Genomic DNA, 10,857 nt, shown 5'->3' on the forward strand with positions numbered 1-10,857 from the left:
AAATCTGCGTGCCTATGTTGGACACTATCAAAAAGGCCAGTCAGCAAAGGACAACTTTCAGCTCTTAAAGAGGAAAATTACAGAAAGGCCAATTCTAAGGTTACCAGATTTTAATAAGCTTTTTCAGTTTCGATGCAATGCAAGTGGTACAGCTATTGGCACTATACTCAGCCAAGAAGAAAACCCTGTTGCATTTTTTTAGCGAGAAGTTGAATGAAATTACACAGATGTATTCCTCATATGATGAGGAATTTTATGCTATCATCCAATCTTTGAAGCATTCGAAACACTACCTGTTGGGGAGTGAATTTGTGTTATTTTCTGATAATTCAGCGCTGCAATATGTAATGCAACAGCATAAATTGAACCACAAGCATGCCAAATGGGTGGAGTATTTGCAGAGTTTCACCTTTGTGTTGAAACACATCAGCGGGCAGGCCAACAAGGTGGCAGATGCATTGAGCAGAAGAGCCTTGCTCTTACAGGAAAGTACAATATAGGTGTTGGGTTTCGAGCATTTGAAAGATTTGTACTAGACCGACACAGATTTCAAAGAGGCCTATGAAGCCTGTCAAAATCTCGTGCTGAGGAACAAAAGTCCATGGTTGGACTACAACTTGCAAGAGGAACTATTGTTTAGAGGGGGACAGTTATGTATTCCTGATTGTTCGATGAGAGAAAATATTATACGGGAGAAGCATAGCGGAGGTCTAGCCGGACATTTCGGCATAGACAAAACTTTGGAGCAACTCAGACACTTCTATTACTGGCCAAGAATGCGAAGGGATGTACAACGATATGTGAGTAGGTGTAAAGTCTGCCAACTGGCGAAGGGACATAGTCAAAACACCAGACTTTACACACCACTGTCTGTTTCGAGTAGACCATGGGACTCAGTCAGCATTGACTTTGTCTTAGGACTGCCTAGAACACAGCGAGGTTATGACTTGGTGATGGTGGTGGTAGACAGGTTTTAAAAAATGGCGCATTTCATCCCTTGTCGAAAAATTAGTGATGCCACTCACGTAGCTCACCTGGTTTTCACGGAGATTGTTAGATTACACGGCCTACCCAGATCTATTGTTTCTAACAGGGATGTAAAATTCACGGGACACTTTTGGCGCACAGTTGAACTTCAGCTCTGCATATCATCCGCAGACTGACAGGCAAGCGAAAGTGCTGAATAGGAGTTTGGGAAACTTATTACGGAGCTTCACTGGGGAAAATTCATGGTTATGGGATCGTGCGCTCGCTCAGGCAGAATTCGCTTATAACGATTCACTGAACCGCAACACCAGACACAGCCATTTCAGATCCTATACGGCATGCATCCTCGCGGAATACATGAGTTGTGGGATCTGGGAAAGTTGGAGAAGAGAAGTGCTAATGGAGAAGATTTTGCTGAAGCGATGAATGAATTACATGAACAGGTGAAATCAAATTTGCACGACAACATTCAGAAATACAAACGACAGGTAGATCTAAAGCAACAAGAAGTCCAATTCAATGTAGGTGATGAAGTTCTTGCACACTTACGCAAAGAACGGTTTCCTAAGGGTGTGTATAACAAGCTGAAATTCAAGAAGATTGGTCCTTGCAAGATTTTGCGTAAATTCTCAGCCAACGCTTATGAGATACAACTGCCACAAAATATAGGCATATCACCTATTTTCAACGTGGTAGAACTATTCCCATATACTGCCAACCTGGAGGAAGACAGTGTGGTACGACTAGAACGGGACACCCAAGTTGGAGACAGTTCTTGGATGAGGCACATGCCTTCGGCTCAACCCCATGAGATCGAGAAGATTCTCGACACACAAGTGGCCAAGAGGACTCGCAGGAAGGAGTATCTGTGATACCTTGTCAAGTGGAAGAACCGTCCAATCGAGGACAATTCGTGGCTCGACGTGGTGCAGATACAAAAGGTGGGTTATTCTGTGGAGGAGCTCATGGAACAGAGCCATGAATTTTTCTTACCCCGAGAGCCTGATGCAGGAGCATCTAGCTGATGAGTCATCATGAAAAAAGGCTATTTGGTCTCTGAGAGGACTGAAAAGGAAATTGTTAAGTGAACACTGTAGTTGTTTTTGTTTATGTTGTTTTAATTTCGTAAAGAACAATATGTAGGAAGGTAGAGGATTAATTAGGTAAACTGTTACAAGTAATTAATTTTATTTTCATGTCAATTTTTACAAGATTGTAACATAGGACAATAAACAGTTTTTGGAACTAAAAAAATGTGTAACCAACAGCAGTTAGGAGAAAACAGTTCCAGACAATTATTGAAAAAGAACAGAATGCAATTGTAAGAGGTTCGACTTTTTGGAGAGAGAGTAAAAATCTAATAAAATATCTCTGAGCACACAGACTATTTTCCAATATCCTGTAACTGTCTATCTATCTGTCATTCTGTTAAATTTCCAGAAATAGTGAAAGTCCATTCTTTGTTTTGTTCCACAAGCATGTACACACATATGTGTTTCTATTTGCATTGATTCAAGCAGGCCTACAAATCAAAACAAGTTTGCAGACATATTTAATATGTTACAGAAACGAAGGTATACAGTCCCTGAATTTATCAATCAAGCAAGCGCAAAGGAATCCTGGACGAGTATACATAATTCAAGCATCAAAGGTAGAGACAAGATGCAAGCATTTCTGAACAACAAAATCAAACAAATCATACAGGTACTTCTGAAGAACAAACCCTCTTGTTTCATTTATAAAATAAGCACAAGAATCTCTGTTCGAATATATACAGTTACAAAACCTCATTTAAATATACATACAGTCCATATAATAACACTGTACAAGGTTCAAAGGGTATCATAGCATACGGGTTTAGAAACCCTAACCGTAAACCAAACCCTACAGCAACTACCCACAAGAGGAACAAAGCAAGTCTAATAGCCTACGCATACATACTGACGGCGGCCTCAAATCATTACAATAAATTGCTGTAACCCTAGCCTATGACGAGAAAGAAACAAGTTACAAGATGATAGGGAACAACCCTACCCGGGTCTAGCTAGAGCATCGAGGAGCCGAAGTCCAAAACCCTCCAGGACGAACATACCTGCAACGACCAGACATTAACCAAAGTTTGTGAGCGATATGTGGCAGAGAAAGTAAAGACCGAGAGAAAACAACGAAACTAGGGTTCGAAATTACCTTGCAGAGACAGGACGCTGACATTGCAGTCACCTAGGGTCACTCTGCTCATGAAGGAGCAAGTGTGTCAGTTTAACAGTGTGAAAAGAAGAAAAGACTGATAGCAGAGAACAAAAATTTTACCTTAACATTGCGAAGGAAACCGAAGCTGAGACCCTGCGACCGCAACCTGTCCACGAAACAGAGGAATACAACCAGAGCACTCAACGAACAGTCGCATAGAAGGATTCAAGACCAAAGGAGTCGCACAATCCAGCTAAATAACCAACATTGACTTGTACACAGAGAAATCTCAGTTTCCACAAGCAGACTATAATCCATAATTCGACAGAAAGATTAAGTGCAGACAGAGAAACAAATAACGGAATAACTAGGTTCAAACAAGAGCTCATTACCAGATGGAGAAGCCGACAAGTTTCTAGGTCAAGAGCCGAGCTAGAGTACCAGAGGCAGCATAATATTACACAGAGAAAACTCGCGCAGCATAACCACATTGCAGAGCCCTCAAACCTCAATAGTTCACAAGCGAAATGACCGGGAGATAGGGTTTGAGACCCTCATACCAAAGTGGGAGTGACAATTCCGAGGAGTGGACACTTGTCCAATATTCGTTAGGTGTGGGTACAAATCATAAGTGCGGACCCCAAATCAATTATAATATCATTGCAATCAACCGCCAAATAAAACAATATCATATGTAACCCAACTGCTAATCATTAAATTCATTCCTAATCACATTATTAATGTTGGTAAGTGTGACAAGGGTGGGCTGGACCCATCATGTGTATAGGTGGCAGCAATATTAATGTTGGACGGATAAAATTTGACAGTGGTAGTTTCTATAAACAAACTAAGGCTCCGCTAACGACAACTGTTGGATTGCATGGTTAACAACATAACAATTGTTGGTGGCGATTGTTATGGTGGACGGAGACTATGGCGGCGTCGCGGCAGAGGACTACTAAACAATGGCATAGGCGTGGCTATGTGGGGTGGCGACTATCAACTGAACGACTGCAGAAAATTGCCTCTAGCTACAAATTGTTTGTTTTGAACTTTTTTAGTTTTAATTTCAAAATTTAAAATTAATTGTTCATTTAAGTAGCTGCCAATTTTTTATTTTTTATTTTCATTTTTTTATATATTTATTTTTATTTTTTAATCTCTTTTTTCCTTTTTTATTTTCTTTTTTCTTTTTAATTTTTAATATCTATATATATATATATAGCTAGAGGCCTAGTAGCAAAACTAGCAAAATGGAGAACCCCCAAGTTTGTCACGAAACTCTTGAATTTTGACGACAACAATGTTGACGGAATTTGATGGCTAAAAGTCGGGATTAGACAAGGCTTTGATACTAATGTAACGACCACTAGTCGTATATGAAGCGGAAATATTAAAATACTTCGTAGACAAATACATCCATTGTAGGATAGTAAGTGTCAATTGTATATTATATAAAGAATTGATGTAGGATGTTACAAATGAGAATGAGGGTCCTATATATATAGCCAGGTAAGTACTCTTTCACTAACAATTATGTCCTTTAGCGACATACCTTTTCATTAATTGCTAACTAATTAATCATTGATCTTATTTGTTGTCTTTTACATTATTTGTGTTATATAAATTTTAAATCCCTAATTAAATGAAATTTATGAAAACCTATTCCAAACTCTACACACCTATCAACATAATTAAAATAGTTAAAAATAACTATTATGCACATCACCTAAATCCAAATCCTATAAACACTTGAGAAAAGTTGGCACAAACCTGAGGGTGATTTTTTTTCAGGGTTATCGAATTGGGTTTGTTGCGTTGGTTATAGATAAAAAAAACTACAACAATTCCAACTCTCTAAAATACTTCCCTACTTTATGATTCTATCATGCATGTTCAATTCATTCATATATCATGCATGTTCAACTCACCCATCTTTCCTTTTTCATTTTTTTTAAAGGTTCACCTATTCAAATCATCATTTTATTAATTTGCGTAGGAAACAACTACTCTTTGTTCAATAATGGCACAAAGAAAAAGTCACTCCTCATGTGCACTACAATATTTCTATGGAAAACACAAATAAAATAACCAAAATATATTTGAGGTATAGATCAACAAAGAATCTTTTTAAAAAATCAACAATCCAACCTTTTAGTTTTGGAGTTTTATATTCCAAATAGATTACACATACAACTAATATGAACTTATGCCTATTGCATATTTAGGTCAAATAGTTTACCTTTCTCCTGATCAGCACATCCCTAAATATTCCCTGAATTTGAAATCGACATAAGGATACCTAGCTCTCTTGAGCATAGGGTACTCAGCTCTGCCGAACTTTTGTATCCCACAATTACTACTAAATCCTCTCCTTGAATGAAGTACCACCTCCAATTATATTATTTGTACCTCTCTTGACTCTATAATTCCTTAAATCTTAAACTTTGATGATCATATAGATAAAAAGATAAAATAATAAAGTGGATTTTTAGGAACAGTCATATACTCATTAAGTAGAGAGACTCATTCTACAATACAATATGAGGGAGATCTATAATTTCATTTGTGCTCAACTTGTAGTTGACATGTGTACCTTAAAAAAGTACTTTAACTGAAAGAACATTGTCAGCTATAACAAAAACATTAATGATTTGGTTAATTTTAATTGAAAGCATTATAAAATATTAATAATGGAAGTCTTATTGTTCTCACTTGGTTCGTCGATATTTTACTCTCACTATTCTACTAATAAATAACATATTTTAATCTCTATGTTAAACAAGTGTTGTGGCGCAGCGTAGTCCTTGCCATTGAAATTAAGGATTATGTTGCTAGAAAATTTGCATATAGAAGTTAGTAGCATGATACATATAAAACATACTATGAAATATTTAAACTAATATTAATATAATATGGATAATATTAATATATATATTTCATAGTTGTATGATAACAAAAAATGATTATTCTATGAAATTTGTTTACAAAGAACAATTGTATTCATAGTTATATGACAAAGTTTGACAATTTATATTTTCCCCCAAAAAAAGCAAATATTGTAATTCAATTACAAAGTAGTAACTTTGGTAGGACTTTCTCAAATCACATTTACATTATGTGAATATACAACTAAATGGATGCTACATTCCTACATATATGAATTACAAATTGTTTAGTGCAATGCACAATTACGTAGCACTGGTCAATTTGGCATGGCATCTAGCATGATGCTAGAGTTTTTTCGAGACTAATAATGTGAAAATTATCAAGGATCTTCCTTGTGTTTCTTTTGGCCTAAGCATTCAACCATCGATTATCGAAAATTGTGAGATATTTTTATTGGGTTTCTTTTGGCCTAAGAAATCAAGCATTGACCATCTTATAACTTGTCATTGATGTTTTAAAAAGAGATGAAGAAACAATATTTATTAATATTTCTTTGGCTTTTATAAAAAATATCAAACTAGGTCTAATAACTTTGAAAGATAATGGAGAAAGTAGAAATTCAAGTAAAGTGGAGAAGACCTAATTTCTAATTATATGAAAAGTTCACTGTAAATTTGAGAATTCCAATAAATGATAAGATTAGAAGGACTAGTCAAAATCAATAGTAAACTATAAATGAAATAAGAATGTGTCATAAATTTGACTTATATATAAATTAGTTAGAAAATTGAATCATAAATAATAAAGGAAGTATACATATAAGAAGTAATGTTTTGTTATTGTTAATTTACATGGATGATGTTGTGTTATTAACAAGAAATAAGAATGTATCATAAAATTGACTTATAAATAAATTAGTTAGAAAATTGAATCACAAATAACAAAGTATACATATAAGAAGTCATGTTTTATTATTGTTAATTTACATGGATGATGTTGTGTTATTAACAATACAAATATGATCATTTCATATATTAGTGACATTTTCTTCTTAGTAACAACAACAATTTTATATGGTTGTTATTTGAGCTATAGAGTTAGTTAAAAAATCTTGAAAGAACATTATCTATTCTATAAATAGTATTAAATGAAAAAAAATAGTAACAACAACAATTTTATATAGTTGTTGTATAGGTTATAGAATTATGTGAAGAATCATAGATTAAGGTTTAAAAGATTGATAAAATATGTTTAGTAACACAATTATACATTAAAATATAAATTGGTTATAGAAACATTAATTTATTATATATATTATCAAATTTAATTATAAAAATAAAAATAAAAATTATTTATTCAAATAAAAGTTAAAAAAAATGTCACATGTCTCACACATAATGTTAGAAAAATTATAAATAAACCTCAAATAATAATACATCTAAAGGAAAATCTATATACATAAAGATTTGTACTTAAAAAAAACGAGAGAAATGAGAGTATGTAACGAAGATGATAGTATTCATGAAAAAATAAAATGAAAATACTCAATGCAAATATAAATATTTTTTGTTCTCAATCCCACATAACTTTATTCTATATATCCATAGAGCATATAATGTTTGTCCCACTCCATAATCTTATTTGTGAATATAGACTGATTGGATATTGATAATGCATTTTGCACATAAATTAAACATGGATTAAAATGTCTATGACTTATAGAAACTAAAATAATATGAGTCAAATACTCTTCTTCATCCTCATTCTTCTCGCACTCCTTTTTATCGCCTAATTATTGCACTTCTTTGTCATTCCTTAACTACAATGTTTAAAGACAAAGTCAAGGCAAGACAACTGAAACATGAAAAAAGAATCGGAAATGACCAAATAAATATTTATTGCTATGAAATGTTTGTATTAAAAAGTAGGTATACATTTGTTTTGTAAATACTTCCTCAAAACATATTGATTTAAAACTATTAATCCATATGTAAAATTTATCTTTTTTCTTCTTATTTTAAATATAAAATTAAAAAGGTATATAATATTTCATATACAAAAATAAATTAATAGATAATAATGAAGAAAAATTTATATTTTGCATATAAAATATTAAGGAATTTTTAAATACCCAAATTTAATATATTATCTATACACAATAATTTAAAAATTTAAACATTAACATTATAGCATTTTAAAATATTAAGAACTTTAATTTTTATTCTTTTTAAATATTAAATTATTTATAAAAATTAACTAAATCATATACTATTCCATATATTATTCCATATAAAAAAAGATAATGATTAGGGATTCAAAACATAAATTAATATATAATTTTTTCTCTATACAAGTTTTTTTTTGTTTGTAAGCTGGGTAGGACCTTTCTTTCATTATCTTTAAAACAAAAAAGCGCGTTATATCCATAAACTATGTGGTCAGGTGGTATCAACCTGCATGGAGGGAAACCAGATATGTTGGCTACCTAACAACATGATAAGCCTATATGTCCTGAAACTTCCTAGATTCTAGATAACTATAAACATAAGCATACAAAATATAAGATTGCTTCATACAAAACTAAATAGTAAACATCCAACTATTCATCATCAACTGAATCCACAGGGGCAAGGCCCTTCACACCTGATCCTTGAACCTTAGAGTGCGGGATACACGGGATATGTTATTCAATGTGGTTGAGGCTACCATTTTTCCTTTGAAGTTCAAATTGGATCTGCTATAAATATTTGTTGTAATCTGGGAGCCTGTGAGAAGGCGAGGTTGGGCCAAAAGGGATATGTGCCAAAGCTTTCACCAAGATATTCTTCAATACAGATGGAAAATTTTCTTATACTCATGGGTTCTTCCCCGCAAGTCTCCAGGGTCTAGAACCAAAGACTAACAATCTTCCATATCACTATCCATAAGGCCAACTTGCTAGTTAAGCTCGACTTCCCAAGATTTTATCCGTTGGTGGACCTGGATTGACCTGCACTCATGGTACGCAGAGGAAGCTTCATTGATAATATGGGATACAAATTTGTTGCCTTGAGCTTTTCCTTCAAGTTCATTAGTGAGACGAGATTTAGACACACCTCAATATTTCTTGCCTTGGTTGTGAGAGCCAAGAGTGGCCTTTCCCTTTCCTATAGCAGCACAAGCCATGGTTCAAGGATTGCAGGGATGAAAGGTGATAGAAAACAAAGATCTTGTTAGCCAACCTGAGAATGGGTTGCACCAGACCAGGGTACCTACCAATAACCAAATGTAATAAGATAATTTTAATGAAATCGCTTGCCTCCCTTTGATGTAGACTTCCACCCATGAGTTTAAAGAGTTTTGGAACCAGAAAACAAAGGTCCCTCTATGCCTGATGAAACTGAGGCCATGAGAAAAATCTAAGCCCCTCCCATGTTGAAAATCAAAATTCATAGAATCTGTTCTACTAGCATTCGAAAGTAAACCATCATCATGACTCCATGGCTAGGGCCAAGAGGATAGCCAGTAGGACCACTGAGAGAAGGTCATAGACCCGACCCACCAAATACCCATACACAACAGGAGAATTCCAAAATAAGAGACACATACGTAAATAAAACAGAGAAAACCTCATAGCAAACTCCAATTTCCAGATATAATTTTCGGTGAACCTTCTTCCAAGCCATCCAATAAAACATAGTTCCATTCCATGCACAAACCATAAAAACTAGGGAATTAGCCATGGTCACAGAGAGATAGAAATTAGTCCTACCGAGAACATACTTGTGAATGCTAGCCTGAGGTGATGGTGGATGGGCCGATACCTAGTGAAGGATCACGAAGTGGACCTTCCTGAGGCTGCAGAGCTGCTTGGACCAAGGTGGAGTCGGCTAGGGATTACCAACAGTATAATGACCAAATTTACCAGAATCAAAACCACAACATTCCTTTCAAGCTTGTTGTTGCCACCTTCATGAATGTAATTAATACGAGGGATGTGAGAAGCCACCGCTCCATGTGCCTTGTGCATGTGGAGGGTGGCAGAGTACCATGTCAACATCATCAAGTTAATTAGCTAGGAGGGGTGAGGCCTGCTTGATCTTGTTCACACCCCGTTCGTGGATTGTCCATACAAGTTTGATTCAAAAGAATAATATCAATTCTAATAAGCATACAATGTAATGGAAAGATAAAATCTATAGTTAAGTCGGTACAAATTGAAGCTATATAAAATGAGACATGATGTTGACACATGCAAGAATAAAAGTTTCCACATTTAAATTTTTGGAACTTAATTATTATTGTTTGATGTTTGTATTCAAGAGTGACTTCTAATAACGCAGTTCAAAGAATTTTGGGGCAAAAATGTATATATCCTCTTTTTTATGACCATATTTGAATCCATTGCTTCCCATTTTCAAGCACAACATCACCAAAATTAATTTAATTTTAGAAAAGTTTTATTTGGAATTGGATTTATTTACAGAATTAAAAAATATCTTTAAAAAGATGGAACTAATGGAACTAGTGTTTAATGTGATAACGAAATGAAACCCACATACCCTATATAAAACCAATAAATCAACACATTTTCCATTGTCCTCGAAATTGATGAACAACAACAAAATATTGGCTACTATTATTACATTAAATACAATTATTTCATAAATGTAAGAAAAGAGCAATACAACATGTTTCCAAAAACTTCAACCTACATCCCTATAAAAAAAATTATTTACCAAACCACTAAAACTAAAATCTTTTAACATTATTATATATAAAATAATTTAATTAATTAATTAATTAATATTA

The sequence above is a fragment of the Pinus tabuliformis genome, chromosome 9 (genome assembly GCF_031772625.1).
Source record: "Pinus tabuliformis cultivar Carrire ecotype Pingquan chromosome 9, CPIR1, whole genome shotgun sequence".
NCBI lineage: Eukaryota > Viridiplantae > Streptophyta > Pinopsida > Pinales > Pinaceae > Pinus > Pinus tabuliformis.